This window comes from Rhea americana, unplaced genomic scaffold, assembly GCF_003343005.1.
Source record: "Rhea americana isolate MKP2758 unplaced genomic scaffold, rheAme1 scaffold_341, whole genome shotgun sequence".
Lineage (NCBI taxonomy): Eukaryota > Metazoa > Chordata > Aves > Rheiformes > Rheidae > Rhea > Rhea americana.
Window position 1 is genome coordinate 621,909 of NW_028186470.1, and position 25,136 is coordinate 647,044.

At 46.9% G+C, this 25,136-nt stretch overlaps 1 protein-coding gene across 3 annotated transcripts in view; it reads left to right on the forward strand.

Moving 5' to 3' along the window:
* Positions 1-25,136, forward strand: part of GNG7 (G protein subunit gamma 7) — a 74,404-nt gene that overhangs the window by 37,369 nt on the left and 11,899 nt on the right. Inside the window, exon 3 of one of the 3 annotated variants that reach the window (XM_085311500.1) lies at positions 11,869-11,894. The exons of the other annotated variants lie outside the window; for them this stretch is intronic. The gene's annotated coding sequence lies outside the window, so the exon portion shown is untranslated. The remainder of the gene's footprint in view (positions 1-11,868; positions 11,895-25,136) is intronic. 3 annotated transcript variants of the gene reach the window in all.

Genomic DNA, 25,136 nt, shown 5'->3' on the forward strand with positions numbered 1-25,136 from the left:
CTTAAACACATAAAGACTATTTCTTGTTTTGTTTTCCAGTGAATCTAAATTTCTCTGTCAAAAAAAAAAAAAAAAGTGGGGAGAAAAGAAAGATTGTTGTGTCTAAAAGCTAAGGCTCTAATACTCTTCTCYGGGACAACGCTTGTGTTTCAGCAGTTGTTGCGGAGGTTCGTGTGCAGGCTGCAGAGAATCCAAGGTTGCTTGCTTTATTTTAACTGTATAAATGACTTCTGGAACACAGCMCTGATGCCTGCTGCTTGTTACCAAGAAGCTACTGGCCTTCTGAAAACATCATGTGCTACAGCACTATGTGCATAAGGGTCCCAGTGGTGCTTAAATTTAATGGCTTGTTGTACCTGCACTGAGCTAGACCTGCAGAAGACTACGTTATTGAAATATTTCCTCTGTTGGCATTCATTTCTTTGGATATCAATAGAGAGCAGGATATGGCAAAGAAGCAGATGATAAACAAAACACAAGATCTACTGGCTAGTTTTTCTTCATTAGAAAAGTATTCCTTCAGAACTGATCTTTCCTCTTTCTCCTGCCCCTTCTGGCTAATGCAGGAGAACAACAGCCTATCTCAAGTCTGAAGAAAACTTGCCATTTGCACTTCCCTGTCACGACACTTTTGCAAGAGGCAGTTCAAAGCCTGATTTTAATTCCTGAAATAAATGCATCTGGAACACCAGCATTAGAGAGACTGCATGGTCTTACTCTCCCCGTTTTGATCATTTTTGTTGGAAATSTCTTTCCTTCATTTAACTTCATGTCTTCAAAGTACACTACCTGCAGATGATTAAGAATCTAGAAGATAAACTGGTATGAGCCGAAAGGGCTCTTGATCCTTAATCTGTGGCATTTGTATGTGTGGTGGTTTTGCTAGTTGTAGGATTCTGTAGAACCAGTTCACGAGTGTTGCACAGGAAACGCTACAGCACAAGCAGAACACGCTGGTGCRGGGGGAGCAGCGTGCTCTAGACGGCCCGGCCGCGGTGCAGCCTGGCTGCCTGCCTTGTGTGCCGTAAAGGCTGACTTCTGTGCTGCCTCCGGTCAGAACAGTCTGCACTGCAGCTGGACCTTTTCTGTATCAAAAATAGACAAGTTGTACGTTTTGTTCAAACTGGGTCACGGTGCTTTTTCTGACTTTTTTATAGATAATAAGATAGATCTGGTTTCACAGATGTGTCTGAAAGGAGCATTAAAATCTGCCTAGAAATGTAGTGAGACAATGTCTTTACAGAGTCAGAGCCTGCCTCAGTTTATCAGCACTGAAGCTGACAGCTTTTTTTAATCATGCATAATTTTGTTTAGTGGGGCTATTTACATGCACTTAAATGTGTCCTAGGAGCAGCATCCAATTTAATGCTGTTACGATAAATTGATAGTAGTTGATTCTAAACCAGTAGTGAGCACCCACAGAAGAGGGTTTTATGAGAAGTACTAAATCAATTTTAATGAACTTGTATTTTAGGTAAGCTGATGCCACTTTTGTTTACATGCAGATACTCAGCTTTTCTAGAGCAAAGCTATTGGCCTCTGGGGTCAAGCTTCCAACCTTCTGACTTCAACTTCAGCAGTCTAAGGGAAAGACTTGAGCAATCTTTTATGACTACTTCACTTTAAGATTARCTGCTTTGCTTTTGCTGAGTAAATGACTTGCGGCTCTGGAATACACAGCAAAAATCCAGCCTATGTAAGATTGCTATGCAAAAATAAGTTGCACTGTCTGCTTTTTTTCTCTTTACAGCTTTTATTGGGACAGAGCTGCAGCAAGTTGCCACTGGGACAGGCACTACTGGCTTCATGTCGAAGGTGCTGCTTGGTTATAAGGCTTGTGCTTCCCATCTTGCAGGAGTTCAGGAGTTAATCTGGAGCAACCAGAGATTGATGTTTATGCAAAGTGTAAAGCCAGTGACATTTACCAGGCACTTACTGGCAAAGTTGATTGGGAGTCAGTGGATGGGGGCTTTATTTTTTTAGCTGTCTTTGTTCTGCAGGGTTGCTAATATTCCCAAATGGAGTGTGCTTTTATCAGCAGCATCTGTGGTGCACAGTCTGACTCATGTGCTCTTTGGGTGAGGATGACAAATAGAGAGAGGAGACAAACAACTCAGTTTGATCAGTTGTGCTGCGAGAGGGGGAAGGAGAGAATGGTCATCTCAGGCTTTTTTAATAACATCCTAATTACTGCCCTCATGTGGGGAAATTTGGCTTTCTGCTTCTGAAGAAATCTAATTTAGATCTGTTTGGAAAAAAGAAGAGGGAAGATGAGCATCTTYGACAAAGCGGTTGGAAAAGTCTGTAGATTTGCAGTTCTGCTGAACTCGTAGCGGCCTGCCCCTGATCTGTGTCCCTTGCTTCTAAGACCGTGTTTCTGATGCTTGAAATATCTTTGCATGCTTGCAGTGCCCTGGGGGGTTTGTGTTATTGAAGACATCCTGCACATGCTTGTCTGACTAACAGCACCAAATTTTAATATACCCCATTCCAGCAGTGGCCTGTCTTGCCCGTGCAGCTGTCCAGCACAGGGACCGYCTGTCCCTGGCACTGGAACAGGTGGAAACAACCAATATGGGTCGTTAAAGTGGCTCAGCTGCATTCTCCCCTTCGGCTAAATACAGTTAGGAAACGTGTGCCACACCATGCACCAAATTTCTGCCTCACTTCAGCCTCCTTCGGCTGCATTTTTGCTGTGTATGGCCTCATGCCACCCTTGCCCCTAGCAAAGCCAGAGCGCGAAAGCTGCGTGCCTCCCGCTGTGGCCAGCTAGGTGCGGAGGGCAGGGAGCAGCACCCTTTCCCAGGCGCGTCCTCCGAGCAAGGCCSGTGCTTCCCAAAGGACTTGGCTGCGGTGCCGGTGGGTGCGAGCGTAGGCCGGGGGTGTATTCCTCACTCTCGAGGTCGTGTTTGGAGCTTAAAATGCAGCAAAGGGGATGGGGGGGGGGGATTAGGGGCGTTTCCGTGCGCATTCACGTACCGCGCGAAGCTTGGCACCTGACTGTGCTTAGAGGTGGGTGGGGAAGGAAATCACCGGGCAGCGCTCTGAAACGCGTTCGGGGACGCGAAATCCTCCTGCTGGCGTTCGTCGAAAGGGGATTGCCTACAGCGAGCCGTTCCGGGAGGAGCTGGTGTGAAACAGAGCTGCCTGCTTTCACTTAGGTTCTTCAGACTTTTACTGAACATACCCGTTTTCTCTTACCTTTGCATGTGCAAGGTGCTTTCTGAGTGTTCTTTGTAAAATCACTGAATTAACTGAAATGCTGGCTTCAAGAAATTGTACAACTTTGATCACTAAACTTAAAGCTAGAGAGGAGATGAGATTAGTGTTATGACTTCTGTAGATAAGAGTATTCACGAATATTTGTGACTTTAACAGAAATTAAAGTGTGAGTAAACRCAAGTCCTTTCGTCAGCTCTCCAGTTCACTAACCTGCTGAATTTGGTGTCTGGCCTAAGGGTTCAAAGCGTAAGGGGCTCAAGGCACATGAAACAATCACAAATCTTTTCTTTCCCCTTGCTTTGGACAGTGTTTTTTCTCGTGGTATCCTAACTGTAAACACGGCAGCCTGGCATTGGAATGTGTTAAGTTACTCCAGATTTCCTCTGTTCTTGACCCCTACAGGACTTTGATCAGCCTAACGGCGTGCGACAGGTACGTGGAGCTGCCGCTCCGGGGTCCCCTCCCCTTGCTTCCCGCCCAGGGCCTTTCCTCGGAGGCGGCAGCGCTTTTGCATGCAGGCTGGCCGGTGCATCCGGAAAGGCCCGGGGGAGCCGGCGAGCGGCAGTGCAGCGCCTTCGCAGGGTGGACGTGTCAGCTGGATGTGCACCACCAGGGTTGTCTAAAAATACCAAGTTCGCTGGAAAGACGGTTTCTTGTGCAAAGAATGTGATTCATTCTCCCAGCAGCCTCAGCGCCCCGTGTAGATTAATACAACGCTTAGCTGGTGTTTCCCATGTGAAACCGAGTCAGATATGTAACTGCAGCTCTGCTTCCCTGGTAGCCCTTGCTTAGTCCCACGTTCCCGGCCTCCTTTGGGAAGAGTGCTGGTATCGTGTCTGCGTGCTAATTGGGGAGCTGTGAGCACGTGTGGATGCTCTGGCGCGGCCGGAGCGCTGCCGCCGCGTCCCCGCTGACCCCGACGCGCGCTGGCCCTGCGCCTCTGCTCCCGGCTGCTCCTGCTGAGACCTTCTGGCCTCCGGGAGTTTGGGGCAGCTCGGTAGAATTTCGGACGAAAATGAGTTTATCTCGTTTCGACACACAAGTTGTAGCTTAATTGCCACAATGTTTATCTTGCTGCAAGCAGAGGCCTGAGAAACAGGACTTGTTTACAAAAAACTTGCAAATAGCTTTGGACAACTACAATACCTTTGATTTAAATGTTTAGGAAAGGCTGGTGGTATCTGCTACGGAGCTATTGCAACTGTGGATTAAAGCAATTAAAGCAGCCTCTCTGCACTCCTCCAGCACTTCCCAGATACCTTCAAGGAACTGTAATCTTTGCATTTGCTACATGCAGAACTGGATCTGCCACAATCTGATGATGCGTCTAAGTGTCACTAAATGACATTTTGTTAGTTTGTGAGGGGTCCCTTAGAAAGAAAGGGAAAGTGCATCAAATGGTAGTTTTTTTTTTTTTTTTTTTTTTTTTTTTTTGTCTTAAATGTGCAAAAATATGGGCGCAACAACTGCGAGTGGCCACTTTATTTGTGCAGGCCCTGTGCTGGGTGGGGGCAACGACTCCACCGCATGCAGCTTTGGCTTTCCCGGCTGCAGCCGTCGCAGGGACGCGAACCCGGGAGGGAAGCAGCACGGGTGCCCTCAGCTCTGCCGTGCTGGAGCCGCCGCAGCGGCGGAGCGGAGCTTCCTGAGATTATCTCGGGTGCTCCAGCTAGAGCTCTGGGCTAGTTAGGAGCCAGGAGTCTCAGGCAGAGCTTCAGCTGTTTATTGCTTTTAATTTTAGGTTGATGTTGCCTTCGAATGTGGTTCTTCAGTTTCTGTAAGTCTATTGACTTTGGTTTATTTACTCTGTGAGAATATTAGCAAAAAGCTTGCTGGCTTTGCCACGTAACATACTGCTGTTTCTGTACCATTAGTTGTAATTGTGAGCTGAGTGTTACCATGCCAGTGCATCGCTCAAGGGTCTGAGCTGGCATTTTATCTTGTTACAATAAAATTACCAACAAATTCAGGYTGGCAACCAGATCTTAACACGAGCCTGGTGGGAGCGAGGTGGTGGTGTGCTCCTTGTGGACTACAATATTCTRTATTAGAAATGTGCAGCCTTGGTTCAAAGTGTCTTTTAAAAAATTATCTTTTGTGGTGTTTACTTCGATACACTGCCTTGCAAGAGTGGTAGAGCCTGGTATTGATGGAGCAAATGGGCAGTAGGAGACTTTGCCCAATTCCAGGAAAGCCAGGAACCTATTGCTCCTTCCCAAGGGTCAGTGACTGGTTGGCAAGTCATCTAACATTAACAATAATAATTTTRAAAAGTGCAAGTCTTGTAGCAGATTCCTTAAGTACGCTCTCCTCTGCGTTTACTGCTCTCAGTACTGTTAGCTCCTTTAAARTACTAGTTAATGGAGTGCTGGTCTTCAGCTTCACAATTTCATTTGCACTTCTCTTTCCTCAGACAGCCGCTGGAAAACTTCAGGGATTAAACAGATTCATTTTAAAGAGGTTCCAAACATGGTAGCAAATAACGCGCAAGGGAAGGGTCTGTATTGCTGTTACCATCTGTGGAGCTGCAGACTCCAGATGATGCAACGTGCCATATGTTGTATCAAAATAAACCTCTTTATTTTAACAAAGGTCACCGAAGACGCACTAGCAGAATAGTCCGTCAGTCCCTAAACCGGAGAAGGACCTTGCTTTGTTCCGCACGGCGCGGTACCGCGCTCGGCATCCTGCCGCGCCTGCAGAGTGGCCTGCGGGGCGGGCCGAGCTCGCGGGCGAGCCTGCAGCGGACGCGGCGCCGGCCCGGGCGCGAGCGGCTCCGAGCTTGGGAACGAAGGCGCTTCTGCGCGGGGCCGAGGGGCTGAGGCCGTGCGGGCGGGTGGCTCCTTCGGACGCAGCTCACCTCCTCTGGGTCCCGGCAGGCGCTGGCCGGGTCGCTGCTATCAGCTGTTCTTTTCCCCGTTAATAGTTTGGTTTGCTCTGTGCTTCTCCTGTGTGGGCAGCAGCACGAGATGTGTCATGATTCTCTGAGTAGTTTAATGACTCTTCCCTGCTTTCATCTTCCTCTCGCCGCTCTTCCTCTCCTCTTAGTTATTGCTTTGTTCTCCTGTGCCCGGCTTGGTCATGCTGCAGCTGGACTCGTTTTTATGGTACTTCTGACTGCACAGGCATGTGTAATTAGTTGCTTTTTAAAAATCTGTAAGTGAATGCACAATGTTCTGAGCACAAGCTGAGGATTGTTTGCAAGCAGCAAACTTGCTGCTATCAGACTTGCTTAAAATTGCCAGTTCTGTGCCGTGGCTGGTAAACACACAAAGTTTGGACATTCAGACCAGAAGGAGTTGTGGATTTTACTGCTAGACCACTGCATGTCATTTAAACAGTTTTCCTTTTTTTTTAAAAAAAAAAAAGAAAAAGTGCTTTAGCTGTAGATGTGCAGGGTTAACCCTTGATGCAGGCGCTCCCGAGGGTGTTCGGGAGAAGCTGTTCCTCCTGCCCGCGGCCTGCTCCAAGCTGTCGCCCCGTCCCCCCGGGAGGAGCCGTGAGCTGGCGTGCGGGCCGGCGTTCATCTGCGACCGTCCGCGGCGGCGGGCCGGCCGGCCGCTCTCGCCCGCGGCCCCGGGGCGCCGGTCCGCAGCAGCTCCCTGCACTGGGCGCGCGAGCGCCTTTGGGAGGTGGATGGCGGGTTTCGAGGCAGCTGGGGCTCAGTAACAGTCTTTAAAAACAGACTTCTCTAGGAGAACTTCCCCCCCCCCATCAGAAATATAAGATTTTTCCTATCCTGGTTATGCAAAAAAGCACTTTCCTTCCCCYGCAACTCTCAGGCGGAGTCTCGGGGCTTGTTTTGTCTGTCAGTAGTGAAATTTAATGTTTACATCTCATGAGGATGAATGAGGTCAGCATAGATGTCATCAGGACTGATTCCTGTAGTTTCTATTTATGGTAGCATTTCCTTCCACTTTAATAAATAAAAACAAACCAGTATTTCCTTTACATGAGTTTAGCCGTTGTCCCAGATCAAAAGTCTCAYGAGGAGCTTGCAGAAAGTCCGTTGCCGTCTTCCGTGATGGTTTCTAGTGACCTGGTCTTGTATTTCCAGCTCCAGTCCATGGGATTTACTTGCTTTGTGCTGCCTGCGGTGAGAGCGATTGTATCCTCCCTGCAGGAACTAGACTTACCTCATTTAACACTTGACGTTGAGCTGCTCCGCCTGCAACGCCTGCAGAACCCTGCCGTCCTCGGAGGAGGGCATCAGTGAACGTGCGCGCTGTCTTTACTTGGTGTGTTTTCCTCTCCAGTGACTGATTCACCCAGTTTCTTATCCTCATATCCTGCAGTTGCTTCTACCTCTTCTTCAAGCGTTTCCTACTGTTGCACAGTTAGCCAGCTGGAGCAGTCGCTTTACCTTTCCTCCGTCACAGGCACCCGCTCGTCAAACTGCAGGTCTGTCTTCAGCTGCTAAATTAGATYGTAGCTCCTCTTTTTTACCCACACTGGTGCTGAACTAGCCTCCTGCCTTTGCTGTCACTAGGAGATTGTACAGTAAACTTCAGCTCTGTCAAGAAGACAGTTTGTGCAAGACGTTTATCTGAGTAATACGGAAATCTCACCAAAAGTTGCCCCCCTCTGATGAACAGTTCTGTTCTTAACCTGGTAAAAGCTTTCTGTCACCAGAATTCATTTTACACTGCATTTACTCATTTTCTGAACTTTCTTGCTCGCTCCTTAAGCTTCCTTCCCGTTTTTAACTTTATTCTTTGTAACTGCTTGAAAACCAATTGGTAAATTTGAACTTCAGAGTGGGTTCTGCCTTGCTGCGTTGACTAGAGCAGCAACGGGAGGTGCTCCAAGGGTCGCATGTGTCATCTGAGGCTTTCTATTGCAGTTTGCAATCAACAGTCATCACTGTATCTTTGGCAATTTCCAGAATACTGAAGCCCTCGAAGAGTGACACAATGTTTTATAGTAGCTAGAATGAATCCTGCTTAAAACCATTTCACCACTTAATAGGTTTTTAAAGTACCTTGTAGGTTTAGAATTAAAAGTCCTATGGTATGTACTTAACTCAGCTATGACTTTCTGGTCGGTTGGTTCAATGCTGAAATCAGATGGGGAGGGTAAGGAAGGAAGCAGTCTTTTGCCCCTTTCACAACAAATCCTCATACGAGGCACTAATAATGTAGCTGTCAGTCCACGCTTAGAAAAGCTCGCTGCTGTGTCTRTCCAAATCGGTCTCGTGGTAGCCTGTTGCATGGAGTTAAACCTGCTCAGAAAAGAGCAGAAGTCAGATCGAAGAAGTAATTTCTCTTAACTGAAAAGACCATTTAAAATGATTCTGCTAGACCGACAATGCAGTAAACTTCAGATCGGTGTCCTTTGGAATATAGCTAGATTAGTGCCAGACTTGAATGGGTTAAATAGAGAAGTAAGACTAAAGTCCAGTTTTTAACTAGCTGGAATTTTAGGAACTGACAATTAACTTTCTTAGCAAAACAGGATCACTAGAAATTGCACTTCTTGTTTAGTTAAGACCTGTCTTTCATATGTCTAAATTAAGTTCTGCAGACAGTCAGGAGCCAGTTGCAAAACAAGCCTATAACGTGTAGTTAATGGTCCTACATTAAAATGAAATTGCATAAAAGGCTGGTGTTGCAGCACAAATGCTGTTGCTGTAAACGTGCTGCTCTGCTTTGCCAGGCTTGCTCTGTTTTTACGATACCCGTCTGGGCGAGAGCGAAGGCGGCAGTGTACCAGGAGCACCTTTTTCTAAAGAGAAATGAGACGCAGATCAGGCTGATGCTCATTTCCAGGTCTCAAGTGCTGCAACAGGGCTCTGCTGCCTAGAGAAGCTTGTTTCTGCGTTTCCTTCYGCGTCCCTTACTCCATCGCCATCCTCTGGCCCCTCCTGCCTCCGTGCCCCTGTCTGGAGGCAGGGTGCGGAGCGGCCCCGCGCGTGGTCCGGAGCGTGCTSCTCCTCGCCGGGTCCGGGCCAACCTTTGTGGTGGTACCTCTGCACCTTACAAAAGCCGGGCGCGTGTGAGTTAGCGCGTGACTCAGCCTTGTCCTTTTGCTCGAGCGAGAAGCGATGTCTCGGTTTTTTATCTGCCTCCTCCCTCTCTCACGGAGGCTGCCGAGCCGAGGACGGGAACAGCCGAGGACGGGAACAGCGCGGGCTGTGTGGGAGGGAGATGCAGTAGGAGGGTTCCCCGACCCCGGAGCCTCTGCAGTGATGCAGCCGATTGACGTACTTTCTCCTGCATCAAAGTGACGGTTGCTGGGCTGCCTCATTGAGCCTGTCTTTTTCTTGTTTGATATTAAAGTACAAAACTGTGTAAAAACCACATGCTTTTCTACYCTTTGAAGTGGTGCTGGCTAAATGCCTGAAAAACATTCTCTGGTGGTGGTGGAAAAAATCCCATTACGTTTTACAAATATTTTTGTTCTATTTCACCTCTTTCTTTCAGAAGCTTCATAATAGTCCTCTAGAGACTTGGTCTCGTGTTACTAGCAGAGGCTGACCCATCCCGATAGCTGTGTTGCAAACATGACTTGCAAGTAAGCCATAAAGAAATAAAACTTGCATTTAATTGACTGTTTTTGTGATTTGCTTTCTGCATTGTATAGTGTACTTTCCTTATTGTATTCATCATCTAGCTCACAGCAATCTACAGGTTGAACATGTAGCCTGGTGTCTAACTCGTACTATTTGGGACTTGAGTCTAGGGGCTATTTAAGCTGGTTGACCATATTGTTTCCAACCTTATGTAGTGGTTTTTAAGATGAAAACGATAATAAAATAAGCAAATTTTTTCAAAGTAATGTAAAGTTCCTGAGCAAGAATACTGGACTAAACATTCTTGTAATGGCAAGAAAGATGGGACATACCATCAGCTGTAGGAGCAGACGRTGCATTGCACTAATGGTGTATGCATGTGATGTGTAGCTTTCTCAAATGCATTGGTAGCTACTTCTGCTGARTGAAGAAATGAGTTAGCCAGTGGGTAACAATAGTGCTCATATGCCTGTATGCGTTACCATGCAAGGGCATGCTATAGGATATGCGTCTAGGGTGAGATCTTTATCTAGGCTTGGTCACCAAGCAGCAGTATTTTAATTGATAAATTTGGTCTTCTGTATTTTATCAGTATCAGCACAGCTATGCTGGTGGGAGATATTTTTCTATCAGAATAGAGATGTTAGTCTTCTACTTTCTATCAAGTGCAATTAGCCTTAAATTGCAGGAATGTGTGTTCAAGATCGCACAGCTATACCGGACTCTTGGATTCTGAGTCATTTTGAAAGTAACAGGTTGGATGGATTTTTTTCTTCTTTTTTCACAAATCTGAAGGTCAGTAGAAGTTACTGACGTCTTCTTCTTCAGAAGAGAATTAATTTCAGTGGTCACTCTTGCCATTTATGCGATCTAATATTTTCTGGATAGGGTTAGCACATAGCGTGACCAGGAATCAGGCTTTCCTAAAGGATCACAGTTCATTGCCCCTTTCGCTGGGGGATGCGACCACGCTTGCAAGGGTTGCTTTGCTTTGCTTTTCACTAGGTAGCCTGAACTTTCTTTTTTTTATGATGACTTGCAACAGTGTGCTAAAAGAGTTTCTGCAATTGTAATTTAACAGCCAAATCATGTAAAACGTCTATGGTTAAAGCCTGGAATTTTCTCTTGCAGGTATCGTGCCATAGTYGTCTARCAGCATGATGTCTGACAAGTAATAYCAGCATGGTTTTTACTGTATTTGTGTAAATGACTTAGTAAACTGGTAAAATTCCACTAATCCCTCTGTAAATGAGCTTATCATGGGATATGAATTTCCTGTTGCCTGTCCCCTACTGCTCAGTGTAATAAAACAGGCAGCCAGAACATCACGTTGGTTCCTGTATGTGGTGTCTGTCACTTGTTCCAGCTTGGTTCCCCGGCTGCTGTAGAGGTTACCGTTTTCCAGCTTTCCGCTAGCTTTAGGCTCTTTGTTTGGGCATTTAGAACCGCAGCTCATAAACAGACCTGTTAAGATGAGAATAACACGAATGATACGGACGTAAGGCAGCGTGCTGAGGTGTATGGAGGGCAAGTTGCCGATGGTGGGAGACGTGTAAAGCTCGCTTTCTCGGAAGTGCAGTGGGATCCTGCTCCGCGTCCCGCCCGAGGCGCAGGGCCTGCCGAGGGCTCTAATCCTGTATCCGCTCTTGGGGCTAAATAAGCTTGACTCGTTCCTTCTTCCTCTGCGTGTTTTTGCTAGCTGGGGCAAGGTGTTTCCGAAGTGACCGACTCCTCTAAGAGTGCCGGCTACGCGAGAGCTGCTCCGCACCACGCGGCCGTGCCGCCGCCTTGCCTCCCTGCCCGGCGCGGGGCCAGCGGCACGGGGTCTGCCCGCTGCCCCGGCGCTTTCCTCTCCCGCGAAGCCTCGTTGCTGCCTTCGGCGCTCATCATAACTCCTGCCGCCCCGGCTGCCAGGCTGGGGCCTCCCTTGGTGCCCGTGAGCCGGCCAGGGCCGTGGCGAGCGGCGCGGGGAGGGCGGCCGCCTGCGCGACGTGGCCCYCTCCGGCACCTGATGCTGCGGCTGGAGGGAGAATTCCCAATTTCCTCACTGTGAAGAGGCTGCGTATGCATTAAATATGACTTTCTGATCACTTTGGGTTGAATATTTACGCTCTCTCTTTGTTCTGTTTTCCCAGGAATATTCCAGGCATAGTGGAAAACAGTATGTATGTGCTGTGGCCATTCGAGGCCTTTTCTTTTCTTGGAAAAGTCAGTAACTAATACTGGATTGTTTTCACTTCTTGCCATAGTTATCTCCTAAGAACGAGTTTTGGTCAGTTGGGTTCTTTTAGTCTTAAGCTCTCCCAAATACCTCGAGTTGAACTGAGCTTTGCCTTAAGTGTGTACCAGCCGCACCAGTTCGAAGAATCTGTTTGGAAACTAAGCGAGTTGATCCTGATGCAAAACTTCAGCACTGTGAGCTAGATCAAGGTGACGATGCTCTAAACTTGGGTTCAGGCCGCTGCATGAGATTTTACTTCGGTTTGGAATGATTGCGCAAAGAAGACTTAATTTTTCTTTTTCTTTTCCTGGGATAATTATATGTACTCAAACTCTTTGCTTGCTAGGCAAAGCAGGATCTAAATTTGGTGCCTCTTTTAATCTTTTCAGCATATGTTTCTTTGGAACAAATGAAAAACAGGAATCAACAGAAGGGCTTTTAAGGAGTGGGATGCAATTGCTTGGCAGATTTCAGGGAGGGCAGGCAAAGCCCGAGGTCTCGTCTGCCCTGCAAGCCGCTCCAGTTGTGYGCTTCCAGGGCAGTGGCTCTCCCAGGACAGCTCCTCCTGGGCAGACGGCCTTGCTCGGGAGCGGAGGAGCCTTACTGGTTGTAACTGAACTCCGTCGTAGTCGGATGGGAGGGCTGGCTGCCTGCCACCGCTTCCCCGCCGCCGCTGCTGTCAGTCATCGTTCCCACGAGGTCTTGACTGATTGCGTGAGGTCTCCTGGCTGCTTTCAGCATGAGGCTGGTGTAAATCTTTCACTGGTTATTTAGGTTAGTGTGGATTAACTTCGCATGGAAATGTTCTATCAGCCCTTAGTGCCTGAACTGTGGGAACAGTTTAAAAATAAAAATAAAAGAAGCCCCAAACAGCTAGAGAAGGTAATTTTTAACCAGTTTTTGCTCTGTCTGCAAGAGGATGTTTTGACTGTCTCTTTTCCCCTCGCAAGCACGTGCTGCTCTAACGTGGTTTGAGCAAACAGGAGCAAAGCGTTCCCTCCCTGGARGAGGCACGCGAGAGCCGCGCCGGTGCCTCCGCGGCCGGAGCCGGTCTCYTCCCCGCGGGAGCGCAGCGCGTCTCGCTTCGCTCGCAGCCGCGCTGTGCCGCCGAGGTCGGTGCCGGCTGACGCGGGCCGAGGAGGAGCCTTTCCCACYGCCGGGCGACGCGCCGGTTGCTGGGACGCCGGCGGGTGCCGGCGCTGGCATCCCCAGGAGCTGGCACTCTCGGCTGGAGAGGTTAATGTTTCCCAGGAAAGGCAGGAGACGTGCCGTGCTTTGGCTGGGGGTACATGAAAATCTGTTTCTCAAAACAAATCAGACTTTTACCATAGCACAGATTTTTTTTTTTAATTAGATGATATATATTTCCTCAAAATCTATTTACAGTTTGATTTGAAGTAGACTTACCTGGGTTAGAGAATAATTCTGACAAGTCAGTCAATAAATTTGTAGTGCTCTGCATTTTTCTATTTAGATACATAACTGGAAAGAAGTACCCTTATTTTTGTGATAACATTAAGTTTCAGCTCATGCAGCCTGTGACTGCATGTTTTATTTTCCAGTTTTGTGATTGCAGTAAATGCTGTTGGTCCTGACTCTTTTCCAGATGTCAGTATTTGCATTTCCGTTGTGCAGAAAGGCTTCTGCCTTCATCTGTCTTTTGATTTCAAGTTAGCTGTCAGGGACATAAAGAATGCTTTGCTTTTTTTTTTTTTTTTTTTTTTCCTTTTTTTTTTTCATTGATGAGTGAGTTCAAAGTTGAGAAATAGGGAGTAACAGCAAAACTTTGTTTGCTGTCCAGTTATGAATAAAATCCGGTGACAGAAAGTGACACTGGCTAGTCCTCCGCCTTTGGATGCGGGAGGGGGATGACTTGCAGCCTCCCTGGGAAGTTAAGGTGCAGGWGAGGGAGCTGGGGGGGATTTTCAGAAGCACCGAAGCCGCTCTGCTGAGATACGTACAGGATCAACAGAGCACGATGGCACCGGCTGCATCACAAGTTACCTAATGCTATCTAAACRTGCAGAGAAGTTTGAGTGGCTTTTATATTTTTCTTCTTTTCTGATCTAGAAGATTTTCTAACTATTAGCCCGAGCCTATGAAAAACAGTCAGCAAGCTAAGGGTCGGCCGTTACCTGGAGGCCGAGCGCTCGCGCGTCCTCTTGTAGAACCCTTTTACACAATTTGTAAGTTCCTTTTTTTAGCCCCTCTGCTTTATTTCCAGCCTGAGAGTCTTCCAGAGCTGCTCCCAGCACCAAGTCCTTAGCTAAGTCCTGAACTGCTGCCAGGCCAATGTGACTTGACTTCCTGTAAGAGAGACAAAAGAAAACGACCTTCTGCTTCCTTTCCCTCGCGGCTCGACAGATTCCAGGGCCCAATGTAGGAGTTGCTCCCTGTTGCAAATCCTCACATGATGTTGCAGTCATCAGTATTACCAAAAGACTCAGGCTTGCATGAAAACAGCTACACAGACGCTGCAGTCACATGCAGATCGTGGCCTTTTCTGTGAGTGTAGTTACTTTGATAGATGAAACAAGTGCAGAGTAGTCATCAAGCTGATCGAACTGTATCCTGATCTGCGTCTGGAACAAGTCTCTTCATTTTTACTTGCATGCAGCTGACTTAACGGGGGTGGCGGTGAGGGGGGCCCTCGGCTTTGCTGGCCTATTGTGCATTTCTCCCGGGCATCTTTTTTTGCAGATACATCAGTAATGGAAACAAGATGACTGGAGAAAGCTGRGAAGAGAAAGTCACAAGACTGCTCTCATACCAGTGTGTCCTATGGATGTAAGGAGGCAGCGTTAGTAGTTACTCTCACGTGATGCGTCTGTCGCAAAAGGTCATTCGCATTTCTAGCGAGATTACAGGGAGCTGTCCCCCTAAGTGCAGAGGAGGCCGTTTGGCARTCAGGAGCTGGTAGTAAATAATATCACAGAGCCGTTCAGCTCCCAAACAAGCACCACACCGGCCCGTCCAGCTGTAGGAGACCTTAAGCTGTTAATTACTTCTGAAGCATGCAGTTAGGAATTTGAGCTCTTGCTTAATGCAGATCTAGAGTTTGTGACTTTTTCAGCAGTACCAGTGGGGGCTGAATTTTCCCTGTACAGATGAGCTCCCTGCCCTGCAGTCCTTATGCAAAGTTCCCACGTTGGGTTTGTGAGGCCCAACAACAGAGTGCTAACTCGAGGGGGAATGTTGCTTTTGCATTAGCAGAAAAAACCCGAAAAGTTATATATGTTCAGACATGAGTATTCATGAGTATTCAAGACCCGAGCTGCCCACGTGAGCTTGGCTGGGCAGTGTGCTTGGAGGCCCAGTGGTTACTAGATCCTGGGTGTTGCTTAATTCTGTCTTGAATCACTTTTCTCCCTGCTCGYCGTGACTGTAAGTAGCTCTCTGTCAACAAGTGAGATATTAACAGTAGCAGAGATCATGATTGTTTCAACGCAAGGTCACTGAAGAGTTTTCCGGGTTAGGTTAGTGGAAACTGSTCTTTTCTCACTGCTTGAAGCCTTTAGCTGGTGTCTGGACATACTGCCCATGGCTTTCGAGTCAATGCGTTACTTAATCTGTGTTGCAATATCGAGCTTGCTTTAGCAACAGTCCGTCTAGGCGCTGTGTTTTTCGGGGCACGGTTGCCTTGTTTCACTGATGGCACCATTATGTCCAGAGTGTTTGTTGCTTTTAGTCCTACTGCAGTTTAGTCCCTTGAAATCCCTGTTGCTCCACTTTAACACTGCTGACTTGTAAGATTGCATCTTTCAGATGATTCCTTAAGAAAAGCAGTGGGTGAACAGTTTGTGCTTGAGTTTCACGTCRAATGGAAAGACATTATAAGCTCTCATTTCAGATTTGGTCCATCAGATTTATTCCYTGACTCAAGATGTGATTGTTATAAATTGCATTCAGGATTTTGAAGCTATATTATGCTCASTTTGCTGCTCACATCATCACCAGGAAGGGCGAATTTGCAGTGGCTGCCCTCAGCACTGAAGGCTGGTCACGGTAGAACTAGACAGCATTTGCAAAACGGCAGAAAAACTTTGTCTGCTTGGCAGTAAAGCAAGCAGGTGCGACTGAGGATACTGAGCAGATACATTGAATAAGGAAGTACCATTTTTATATGGCTATTCCTTAGGAAAAACTGTGTTTTAAAGCAAAGGACAGTATTCTCATAAGCAGCTCACACTAAAGATCCTGTGTATGAACCTGGAAAACCAGCTTTTCTGTACTTGTGCSAGCTTACAGCAAATGCTGGTCAGACGTGTTTCAAGCTCTGCTACACTGAATTGTGCTAAAAATTCTGCTAAGAAATGTACTCTAAAGACCTGTGAGGGATGGTTATCTGGCTACTGTGAGACACCCAGCTGAGAGAGCAGCTAGGAATTTAACACTGAAGTATACAATTTTATTTTAGTCGGCTGCATAGGTGACACTTCTTGCTTTGCAGTGCAGAGCAGAGCTGGTAGTTCCTACTAGTGTCATTTAGACCATTTATTTTTCCAYCTCAGAAGAGCAGTGTTCCTAACCAGAAGAAGAAAATATCACTAYGTTTTTGAAACAGTGCAGACTGAAAATAAAAAAGCAAAACTTTCTACATGCAATGATTATGCAAACATTGTCTGGCCCTTAGGGCCAACCTTTTAGTTACTGCCGGTTGCCTGGCAAAYGCTGTCAGTAAGACCAAAGTATTGAGAGTGTTCTGTTTTTGATAATGTTGTGGCTTAAAAAATTTTTTCTGAAAATACAAAGTGCAAAGCAATGCTCTGACAGCCAAAAATATGATTTATATGCTTTCTTCGGAAGCTGGTTTAGATGTCCTGTAGGCAASTGTATATCAGCCCTCTTAAATTACACAAAAGAGGCTAATACCCTTTTGGCTCCCATTCTCTAAGAGTTTTTCGTATAGCTCTATGCTACACCAAGGCTTGTCAGCAGTTTTCTTGTTTGCTCAGCATCAGCTGGATGCTGCTTCGTGGTAATGTGAGGCTTGACTAAAGAACAGTCATATGAAGAGGATGGCTTATCTTCCTGCACTCGAACAGAGGGCATTTAATCTTTAAGTAAATATTTTTGTTATAAGCTCATTTTTTCAAGCTTGATATTTGCAAATACTCAGGTACAAGTCCTCTATGTGCAGAAAMCAGAATGAAACTGAATTGAAACTGAATCCAGTGCAGAAAGGAGAGGCCCTTAGCCTGTCTCCTGTTGCAGGCTGGGGGTGTTGGTTGCCATCACCCTACGCAGCACAAACGTGCTGTTTTCGACTTTTTATTTTTGATGTTGCAGGAAGTGGGCTGAAGGGGGAGACTTCACCCTGAACTCCTCTGCGCCAGTATAGGCAAAAGCCTACATGGAAGTAAATCAGCCTTGAATTACGGTCCTAAGGTCAACAAGTAAGAGTGACGCTGGACCAGATGGCCCGAGTTCCTCTGGGTAGGATATCTTGTCCTCGAGCATCAGATGACCTCATGTAAGACTCCCAGATGACTGGTCTCTGCAGTGACACAAGGGCAATGAGAAAGGCTTCACGCCGCTCTGAGCCTTCAGCTTGGCCTGGAGAAAAGGGTTGTTTGTGTGTGTGTGCACATATATGTGTGTGAGAGAGATAAAAGGTTACGTTTTGGGGAATTTTTGCTTCCAGGCGTGTTCACACATCTATTGAATGAGACTTCTGTTCTGTACACACCTCCTCCCCCACGGACTTCAGGAGAGCAATTGAGTATGTTATGGCAGGGGCTGGTTCAGCACCGATCCAAGGGAAACTGGCTGCGTTACTGCCCAGAGAATTTCTCATCTGTTATTTAAGAGTGACCCTGCTTGGGGCAGGATATTCAGCTGAAAGTGTTGTCACTGCAGACTGGTTGAAAACAATGAAACAAGGCTAAGTTACTAACAAATTGCTTTAACAGTGGTTGGAAAACTATTTTTAGCTACTTTGAAATGCTATTTGAATGCACACATGTATAATAGCCATAGTCAATGTAATGGACAAACCCTATTTCTTTTTCCATAACATTAAAAGAAAGAAAGAAAGAAAGTAGCTTAGGGGCATATTTTACTGGGAAAACTCTTAATGGCTATGTTGCTTTGATTATTTACCAGTTCCCTATCTTCTCAAGCAGTATTGACTGTGCAAGCTATGCCTAACCATACAATGAGTATATTGTAACTTGTGGTTCTGATGTAATTCCCACCAAACACTCCTTCCACAATGAAAACTTTAACTTACTTGAAACCAAACTCCTTGGCCTTTCCATCTCCTTCGTGCAGAGCTGTGTAAAGTTCCAATAAACATGCTCTCCCTGGCTTGCTCAGTGTAATTATTCTCTGAGGCCCTGCAGAAGGCCCTGTACCCTTTGTCAATAGAAGCTATAATAAGCATAATGCTCTGATAAAGTGTATTCCTCGTAGTATTTGCTTTAACTCTTATTTTAGTGTTGTTAGGGCTTTCTTGTAATCTTCCTCAAATTCCATGCAGCTAACTTTCTTCCTAAACATGTGGTCCTATTTTGAGGAGAAGCAAAATAAATTATAAAACCGAAAGCATTCTTCTTAGAGATCCAGGGGAAGATAGGTGGCTTTGAATTCCCCYGAGTGCTTGTATACCATGCGGCAACATTTAAGATGCTGTTGGCTCTTTAGGAGGCTGAGCTGTACTAGCGCTCAGGAAAGAGACTTGTTGTAATAAGAGAACCTCTAAAGGGCTGAGAATTTTCTCCGTGCGTGAAGTGACTTAAAAGTATATAAATGATAGAGACAGTTCTTTTATCATCCCTGCATTACTGGATAGGAAGTTTTCTGCTACTTTCTCAGCTCCACTAAAGCGGAGCAGCTCTGCCAGCTGACTCAGACCCGTGCCCTTCTCTGTGTAGTCTTTGCTTTTCCCTTTGAAAAGAGCTTGGTGACTCCTTTTACTATTTTAACGTAACCTGCTTTTAGGCCTCCAAAGTAGAAAACGGAAGGCTTACTAYTAAACTGTGGCTGAAAAGCTTAAGAATGGGCTGTATTAAAGGTAGTATCTAAAAGAAAAGATGGTGTGGACAAATACTACTGACCCAAGAGTCTTCATTTTAAAGCAGTCTGAGGACTTCTTGCAGCAAGGTCTGTTTGGCAGGCAGCAGTCATTCCCACTTGTGTCTGTTGCGTTCGGATTTATTTGGTGTGCAGCTCCAGGTGAGTCTCCCTGTTTCTCCACTTGCAGCAGAGAACATTGCGTCTGCGTGACATTTAACGTCAGTACTGGGTTTAAGATTTGAAAGAAGGAAGATGTATGTGGCTGCTGTAGTTGGAGCCCCCCCCCCACTTTGGACATTTGCTTATCTGTAGAAAACTAAAAACTCATTTCAAAACCTTTCCACCCACTCAGCACACAGGAGATGCATAGCGGAGAGGGAAATACGAAAGTGGTTGAAGGGCTGCTCACTTAGCTTTATCATGACTGATGCTGTAAAATCTCCTAATCTCGTAAAACGATAATTCTTGCACACACGGCCAATAAATTGAAGTGGTGTTTTGATGCAGTTGAAATACTCTTTGTATGCTCAGAAAAGAAGGGTATGGAACYCTATACCGTGGTGTTAAAACTTCCCCTGGCTGTTTTAAATATTTTGAGTGTTGATGCTGTCGGCATTTCCCAGCTTAGATCTGTGGAGCTATGGAAAATTCTCAGGAAGCTTTGTGATACTCAGCCTAAACTTCCCCTTCTTTTATCTCCTTCTATAACTTAGTATGCTCTTGTGCCAGTAGACGAGCTTCCTGCTTAGTCTTTATGCACTTCAGTTGTATGTGGAGTTGCTATCAAGCCCTTGCAGACAAGGACGAACTCCACAGTGGTCTAGCCAGGATATGCATATTTAGTTCTGTCTGCCCACTGAAATCAGTACCTCTTTTCAGACCATAAGTGAAAATATAAGTGCTATATGCTTTTATATCCAGGGTGATTTCTGGACTCAAATGCCTAAAGTCTTATCTCTATTCATTTCTGAAACTATTGCACATGAAAAAGATAAATAGCAGTATTTTATCCAAAGATTGGGTTTTGATACTCTGGTATCATTATATTTTTGCTGCTGAAATGTTAGAACAAAGCTGCATGTTTTCCTTGTAGGAGTTGAAAGGACAGATCAATGTATCTTGAGTTTTGCTATTATTAAGATCTGTTATAACTCAGAGTGTTTTTTTAAAATACCAGTATTACTCCTCGTAGTCCCTGTTTTGAAAGACACCATGGATGACTAGATAGTGTTTTTGTCACTGATCTCACCTACATTTGACTGTTGCTTAAGCAAAGTGCAAGTGTTCCCAGGCTTGACTCTTGGCCATCAAGGGTTGTGGGGTTTCAACACGTAAAACTGCAAAAACAACTTTCAGTGCTTTGAGCAAAATACTAATTTTTCAATTCTTTTTATTTAGGTAGATCACAAAATTGCTTAGTTTTCATAAGCGTCTTCATGAAATGCAGAACATGCATTTAATTTAACCTTGAGGATACTTACAGATCTTTTAAAATCTTTGTATAAAAGTGGTTAACATTTTGCTGAGGCAGTTGGGGAGCAGCAGAGTTTAAATGGTGCTTGAGGAAGTACAAGGGTTTATAAGTCGATTTTAAGAGCAAAGAAGAAATTCTCCTTTCTATGGTTCCATCTGAAGAGTAGGAAGAAATGCTGGAGATGAGGTTGAGGCTCGAGCACTGGGGGCTCGCGAGTTGTAGTAGTTTCTGCAAGCAGAGGGATGGTGTTTGTATGGCTTAGTCATCTCGGGCATCGAGAAGGTAGGAGAGGAAGCTGCAGGTGACCTGAAAGGTGGAGATTCAAAGTGAGAGTCTGTAATGCTGGCCAGAGAGGTGAGAGGTTTTGAAGTGCAGCACTGGTTCATGCCAGAGCATCTGCAGTTTCCTCTCTGCTGCAGCAGCAGTTGCTTCCGAGGCGGCAGTGCTGTATCTGGTAATGCAGGTTCACACCTGCATTAGCATGCTGCTTTGAAACTGGTACTAAAACTTCTGCTTTTCTGTTCTCCCTTCTTAAATAATACTACTAATACTGGCCAAGAGCTCAGAATTTCACAGCTGCTCTGAAGCGCAAAAGGAATGAGGAGTTGCAGTGGCATTTTGTGCCCTAATTCTCCGAGCGGTGCTCCCGTGCGAGCTGCGAGCGCGCGCTGCTTTGTGTGCGCTGCTCGGTTTTTTCCTGTGCACTTTATCTGCTGACTGAGCTGAGCAGAGCAGAAAGGCAGGGAGGATGAGGGTAGAACAGACTTTGCAGTGCAAGTTCTGATTTATTTACCACTCTCAACCCGTAACAGCTCTTAAGCATCTTGACTTAAGCCTCACTTTGGTTCCTACTTTAAATTATGTGGTGGAGCATATACTATATGTCTGGCTATCCATATGGTGTTACGGACCAATCCATGAGCCAAGTGGTGGCTCCAGACCCTCCAAAGAGTACCTAGGGACCCTCCAGTGGTCGAGCTGCTCAACCTCTGGAAGGTGGGCTRGTACCTTAGCTGTTCCCGTCGGTGCTTCCATGCACCGGGAATGCTTCTGCTGTCCTTAAACGCACTRTGCTGGGCACACAAGCCAAGGAGAAACCTGAAATGGCATCTGGCTTTGCATTTCAAAGCCAGTGCCTTGCTAGTTGTGTTACAGCCTCAGGGTGATGACCCCAGGTAACAACTCGTGTAAATACTTACCTTTGCCTTTTTTTTTTTTTTTTTTTTTAATATGTGGTCTAAAAATAAGCGTGGAGCCCTGAAGTGACCTAGGGAGCACAGATCTGCAGCACGGAGGTGGGGGCTACGGGTAAGTCCTGCCGAGGTCTCCACCCAGCTGGCACCAAAGCTTTAGCAGCTAAAATGGAGAGAAGGGGGAGTAAAAAACAGACCTGTCCACGACAGCATTTATGAGTTAACTGTGCTCTTCTGTGGGGTTTYCAGGCTTACCCTGCAAGCAAGGTCTCATGAATGTCCCATAGCTTAACTGGCAGATGTGTCCTAGAGGATTTCATATTCTCTCAGCTAAGTAATCATTTCCTTGGATGGGAAGGAAATGGAGCTGCACATCTCTAGGGATGCTGTCTCCTTCCAAAATCCTTGGCCAGTCTGCCTCTTCAACTGCTCTAGTTTCAAAATACTTTTGCAATTAAGGGATCTTTTGGTAAGGACGGAGCTGCATTTGAGACACTTGCCCTCTTTCCTCCATCCAGCTGTAGCTGCTATTAACATGTGACTGTCCAAAAAAGAGTTAAACCGGCTTTAAAGAAGCTTTATGAGCCTGAAATGCCCAAATTTGGAGTAAATTCTGTTCTACCTGCAACTTTTGAGTTACTCCTGTTKATCTCGGTAGATAGTGCCACCAGTTAAAACCTTCGTGCTGCTTCCCGGGACAGAGGCGAGGCAGAATTTGTGCAGGTTTTCTAGTGACAGTGAATCATTTGAAACCCGCACGTTTTTGTCACGACCTCGCTTGGGTTCCTGACGGGTCGGATGAGGTCGGGGGTAGGAGCCGCGCTCCTGCGCCTGGGCTGCCCGTCGCTCTGCGCGGCTGCTGGACGTGCCCTGCAGAATCGGGCTGTTCTGCTCGGCTTGGTGCAGCCRGTCCTGTTTTTGCTGGAGAAACGCTCGCAGTAAGCGCTCTGTCCTCCGAGTAAAGCCTTGAGGCTTGGTGGAGAACGCGGGTGTTGTCTGTGCTGGCTGCAGCATAAACTGAGAACTGAAAGTGCTGGGTTTTGTTCCTACCCAAAGTGTGTGAAGAACCAAATGTACTTCTTTGTGTCCCCCCCCCCCCCCCCCCCCAAAAAAAAAAAGAAAAAAAAAAAAAGCTCAAACATGTCAAACATGTTGGCTTGAGTTGCCTTTTGTAGCAGGGTACGACCACATTTTTGTGGTGGTTTTGGATTGTTTCCATCTGGAAACACGCACAGCTTTTTTTTTTTTTTTTTTTTTTTTGAGCTGAGAGAAAAGATAAATCCTAAAACTAATGACTCTCAGTATTGACCTGAAAGATAAGACTTCTCTTGTTACAGAATTGATGTTATTTAAAGTGTCTAGTACATGAGAAGTGATGTTGCTCTAATTGCTTCTCTAGCAGCTTTATACAGTTTGTCAATACACTTTATCATCCCTTTTATCCAAAATGTCAACTGTTTGATACCCTTTCCGCTTTGCTGAAGGACGCCAGGCTAGTTAGCCTGAAAGCAAAGCAGGAATGAGTGCAACCTCGCGAGATTTTCCGATCAGGCTAGGAAAACCCCGCCTGGAGCTTGCTGGCCTCCCTGCAGAGGCGGCTCGGCGCCGGGCGCAGCCGCGCTGCGCTGCCTCGCGCTGTTGGGCTAACGCCGCTGCTGGCTGCGGGAAGGTCGTTAACAACGTGTGGCCTCATTGCAGCCTGTTGGAGTTAGGCTGTAATTTGTCTGGGGAGGGACAACGCTCTGAGTGGACATTGCATGAACCTAAAGGAACTTACAGGCACTTCTGTAATATGTTTATTGCTAAAGTAAAATGCTTCGATTTCCCTGCCCTCCTTCTGCGCTTGTTGTTCTCCTTGAGCTACAGATGCTGCAGAAAAAGGTGCTGAAAACAAGCCAGATTGTGTAAACGCTGCTGTGAAGCATGTTTAAATCCTCACCCTGAGCGAAGTGATAGTGAAGCTCTGCCTCTTTAAGGCGGCATCTCTCCCGGTCCTGGACGGCTCGGTCAGCAGAGATCCTTGCTGCGCTCTCACCGAGTATTGTCTCACACCATAGAAATCTGGAGGTCTTTAAAAAAAATAAAAAATAAAAAAAAAATGCTGCACTCAGGAAAAATTTCAATAGCTCATTCAGCTGTTAAGCTACTGATGCAGGAAGTGTAAAAGAAAAATGGAGCCTGCTTTGTTCTGCCCAGACAAGGAGTAAATGCCATCGCCCTAACAGCCTTTTTCTGTTCCAAAAAAGCATGAGGTCATCTTTAAAAGCAGCAGCCACCAAATGGGTTTACACTGGGTTCCTCGTCCGGAGCTCGCTCGGCCTGGCAGCGCCCGGGGCCGGGGCCGGGGCCGGGGCGGGCATCGCCTCCCGGGGAGCTGAGCTCCGCTCCGCTGCGGCACCGCGGCTCCAGCGCCCGCTGGCCCGCGTCCAGCGGCAGGGTGGGAAGAGCGCTTTTCCCCGGCCCAGGGTCAGCGCGGGCCAGAGAGCTCCTGGTTCTTGAGGTCCTTTCCTCTCGTCTCTCCCCTAGGAACAGCGCTAGGAAAATCGTGCTTGGACGCAAATTCTGAAAGTAGTTTAGTAAGCAGCGTTGGGTCCTGCGCGCACCCTCCGGGAGACGGGGGCCGCAGCGCCGGGCCCCTGCAGGGCGGCTCCAGGCTCCGTCCGGGAGGACGGCGGTATTGCTGCTGCGCTCTGCCCCTCTCCTCTCTGCTGCTGGAGGCACTGGCCAAGCGTTTTCAAGCAATATGATTTGGGGATGGGGAAAGGAGAGAGGTAAAATCGGTTAAGGGGGAGAAATCCTCCAGGATGGTGGCTGTGGTTTGTGGAGGAACTAGAGCTTTCATCTGGGAGCAGGATTTAATGGAGTTAAACTTGCTTTTGACAGGTTAAAATGCCTGGATGTTCAGTAGAAGTACCCTAAATAGAACGGCTGTGGTTCTTGACAGTCCGAGGTGTCGGCTGCGTGCTCGGGAGGACCCCAGCCCCGGCCGTGCCGCCGAGCTCTGCGGCGCGCGTGCTTTGTGCGTCCCCTGCACGGGCTTTGCTGCAGCGACACTTTATTTTCAAGTGCAGTTCTGCTAAGGCCGGGCTGCAGAAGGGTGTTCTCCCCTCGCTGGGCGTCCGCAGACCCGTTCTTCYGCCCGGCCTTTCCAGCACGCCTTGTTCCGTCCGTGCCTCGGCGGGAGGCTCTCTGGGAGACTCCTCAGCCAGCCTCGAGCCGGGTGCAAAAGCAGACCGAAGTCGCGAGGCATCGCGAGCTGCATTCTTCGGATGCTTTTCATCCGGCAGCTTGAGCTCGGTGACATCTGTAAACGCCAGTCTCGAAGCTGTTTTTATCTGGGGGAAAAAGACAAAAGACGCATAACTCCAGCAGTTACTCAGATGTTCGCTTGTTTATGTAGCCTGTTAGGAGTGGCTGCCGCCAGCTATGAGAAGTATGGGAAGAATTCAGAAACTAGAGGGATCAGTGCATATTTATTTCCTAGTGTAATACTTCCTG